The sequence below is a fragment of the Athene cunicularia genome, assembly GCF_003259725.1.
Source record: "Athene cunicularia isolate RWA chromosome 8 unlocalized genomic scaffold, athCun1 chr8_part1, whole genome shotgun sequence".
NCBI classification, from domain to species: Eukaryota; Metazoa; Chordata; class Aves; order Strigiformes; family Strigidae; genus Athene; species Athene cunicularia.
In genome coordinates, this window is record NW_020799109.1 from 1,139,115 (window position 1) to 1,142,894 (window position 3,780).

Sequence of the window (3,780 nt, forward strand, 5' to 3'; positions counted from 1 at the left end):
GCGGGAGCTGTGCGCCGGAGGCCTCGCAGCCGCCCCCCGCACCCCTTGGGCCGGATCTGAAATAATTTTCATCCCACCCGCAGGTCAGTGTAGAGCCAAGCTGGGCCTAAGGGGAAGCGATGCCCGCGAGCTGATGCCTGCAAGCTGAGGCCTGAAACAGTTAGTGATAGAAGATGAGTGCCGTTATACTGTATATGGTCACGTTGGACCCCGTTGTGTAGATCTGGAAGTCTCACAGGGGGAAATATTAAGAAATTCTTTCACCAAACAATGTTTGCCTTTGTATTTAACAAGGCCAGAGTGATTAGCAAGGCCTGAGTGATTAAAGAGAAGACACCCTCACTTTGACCACAGATACATCCTGGCTGAGATGCTCAAAGGCGGCGGATAAGAAAGATCATCTCGGCCAGACAACAGAGCTGGGAAACATCCAAGGAGATGAAATTGTCCTCAAAAGATTGGTGACCATAAAAGGGAAAAAGGAGTAGAGGGTAACTCCCCAAATAACCCCCCAAGACCCCCGCGCATGTGTAGTATAGTTTCGCCATGCCAGCAGGATGTAAATGTAGTAGATAGGCAGAAAGGTGGAGACTTCTTGGAAAGTGTACGAATTTTTGTGTCTTTAAAGTATAGAAAGGATGAACTTTTATTTCAGTGTGTGCACGTGAGGTGGAGTGATCCCCCGTGCACGGCAGGATTTCTGCTTTCTGAGGCTCCACAACGCGTCTCAGAGTTCCTCTGACGGCTTTTACAGTAACAGAAGGAACACACCGATTAGTCTCAAGTCCATTTTTCAGCCTTGGCACAGAGTGGAAACCTGAAATTTAGGATGGAGGAGTTTAATCCTGCAGTGACAACTCTGTTTCCCATAGGGAAACGTCTACATAAATCCCCCCTGGGAAAGCTTTGCTTTGAACCCACCCTGCTGCCAGGGCAGCAAAGTTCCGGGTGCCCAGCGAACCTCAGGCCGTATCATAAAGATTTCCTTTTCTTTTTCTAATAATTTTTATGACAAAGTTCAGGATAGTCAAGCTGACACAAGGGGAATGTGGAATGATTTCCTTGCCGCACAAAATTTCTCCTCTACCTCCAGTTCCACGTCACGGTTGCCTGCGTAGCCCATAATAGTCTTTTGTGGCTGTTTCTGGAGGAGGTTGTTCTGTCCTTCCCCGGACGCGGATCCTTGCCCCGCTGCCCTCACCCCTGAGGACAGGAGGGAGCTGGCAGAGGCCAGTCCTGTGGGCAGTCTGAGCACACCGAGTAACGAGCTGGTGGGTTTGGGGGGTTTGTCTTCTGAATAAGGAGATGTAAACATTTCTAAAGTGCTCTGGTTCAGCACCAGCTGAAAAGAGAATTAATACTTCCACTTGAACAGAAGCCACTGAAGCTACGTCTTTAAATTTCTGAACCTACTTTTCCCTGTTAATTTCCTTAAATGCCCTTTGAAGCGTGTGTGGTGTTGCTCTCCCGTGTCTCTCGGGCCCGTCGTTCTGAATGACTGGGAGAAGCACAGGTTTGTTTCTCCAGAGCTAGCAAGTTCCATTCGCTGTCCTCCAGGACCTGATTTAGTTTTGTTTTGCCTTGTGGAAGTACAGAAAAAGGCAACGGGAGAGCATTTCTCTATAGCCGGGTTCTTTCGATATTCTATAGGTACTTTTCCTAAGTTTAAATGTTGGACTTACAGCTAGAATAAACGCCAGTGCACACTTACAGTATCTAATTGTCATTTACTGCCTACATGTGGGCTTTGTACAAATTTAATGTTTTATTCCTATTTTTTTTTGATCTATTCACTTATAGACTACACAAGTCCTCGTGCCTGGAGGAATACACCCATGAGAAATTACTCCTCCATTATTTATTTCCTACCTGAGGAATGCCATAAGTGAGGTTTCCATAGACTCACAGCCCAGAAACTGTAGAAAATACAGTTCCGCGTTGCCACCATACCTGATCCTGCCACTTTTATCTAAATTGCCTAGTGCTTGAAAGAGAGCAATTTAATTTAAGAAGATGGAGAATATAAACAAGGGCAAGTTAGACAGTAAAAAAACCCCGAAACATTCTCAAGAATTTGTAGGTGTGTAATAATGACACGGCACGGTCCTAGCACGGGAGGACATCTGGATTCACTGCGAACACCAGTTGTTACAGCGTGGTGCCATTAGTAACGCATTCATTATGTTTCTGCATTGAATAAGGGACTCCTTAATAGGCTGGTAAACAGTGACTTCATGCCTCTGTCTCCTCTTAGCTGGCCTCCAGTAATTAAAAATGCAACGTGAAGCTTCCAGCATCAGCTGAAACCCGAGCTCGTGCACCTCCTCCACCAGCCTAGCCTTGCCCCGCACCATTCGGGGCAAACGGCCTCCTGGGCAGCGCTGGAGAACGGGCAGGAGACATCAGAACTGCCAACAGCACCGGGCTCTCCAATCCTGTTTGTAAATGGGGTTGAATTTTCTCTAAAAACAAGAAGAGCCAGAAAAATCTTGTCAGAAAGGCCAATAGAGCAAAGGTGACTACTTTTTCCCCCCTAGAATTATTTAGAATTCCGTATTAGAATTGTAAATAGCTGTGGGGGAAGCAGCTGTGCTGTCACTCTGAAGACAGCAGGCACAGAAATCGTGTTTCATAGTTCCCCTCTCTGCCTAGAATTCTTCCTAGCCACTTTGTATGAGAGGAGACTATGCAAATTGGGTGAAGAAAGAGGTCACACAGAAAGGTAATTCTTTTTATCACAGCAGATCTAATCTTCCTGACAACTTGTAGGTGTTTTCCCCTGGAAGCATTAATAAGAAATCCAGTTTACCTGGAATTTGGCATATCATCAGTTTTTAAATGATTCATTCCACTGCTGTAAGTAGATACTTGCAGAACTAGTGCTAAAGGAACTCCTCCAGGGAAATCTGGAAGCTCTGAACCTAACACAGTTACTTTAGAAGATGATAACGCATCTACAAGGAGCGACATAAGGACACGACAACTGTCCCATCTTTCCCTTTCCCTCCATGTGCTTTTGAGGAAGACAACGTGTGCTCTCCAGGGAACTTCTTGTTTCACACCCGTCTATCATGCTGGGTCTTTTCCTTCTACGTCCCTCTCCCTTGGTGAACGAAATAGCCACGCAGACAAGGGAGATGGGCAAACAGCGACGGGCCTGGGCGAGGTTTTGTTCCCAACAGCGTTAGCATCCTGTTCCTCCAGGGAAGGAGCACCAGAGGAGATGCACAAGGGCTGATTTGAGGTGGCGTTGAGAAACCCCTTGACCTTTGGTGGCCGGGGAAGTAACCCAGAGCTTCTGCTCTCTTGTGAACAAGGGGAACTGGCGCATCTCAGGGATTTCACTGCCGCGTGGTTTGTTTACCCCCCTGGAGCGCAGCGGCTGTACGCGGTTGTGTACCGAACCCCACACCACGGCACTCCTGGATCCCCTGCGCCGCTTCACGCGCGAAACCGGGAGGAATCCGTACAGGCCATCACGGCAGATTCTTGCCATGGCCTGAGAATCGGGGTCTTCTCCTTACGGTACGCGGCACCAGAGCCGGTGCTTCCCTCCCTCCGCAGCCCACGACAGGCCCGGGTAAGCCGGGAGCGCGTCCCGGGCGCCAGCCCGGTCCCAGGATCCGGGATGCCGGGGCTGTAGGAAGGCGCAGGCTCTGCGGAGCGCGGGCCCCGCCGGGCGAGGGCAGCGAGCCGCCCGGCCCACGGAGTGGCAGAACATCCTCCCCACATCGCCGCGGCGTGGGCAGATCCCGGGGCCCTACGGCCGAGCCCGGACCG

The 3,780-nt window shown here is 49.7% G+C and overlaps 1 protein-coding gene across 1 annotated transcript in view; it reads left to right on the forward strand.

The window, feature by feature from the left end:
* The window catches only part of ANKRD13C (ankyrin repeat domain 13C), a 30,607-nt gene that overhangs the window by 2,036 nt on the left and 24,791 nt on the right, over positions 1-3,780 (forward strand). The window lies entirely within an intron of this gene.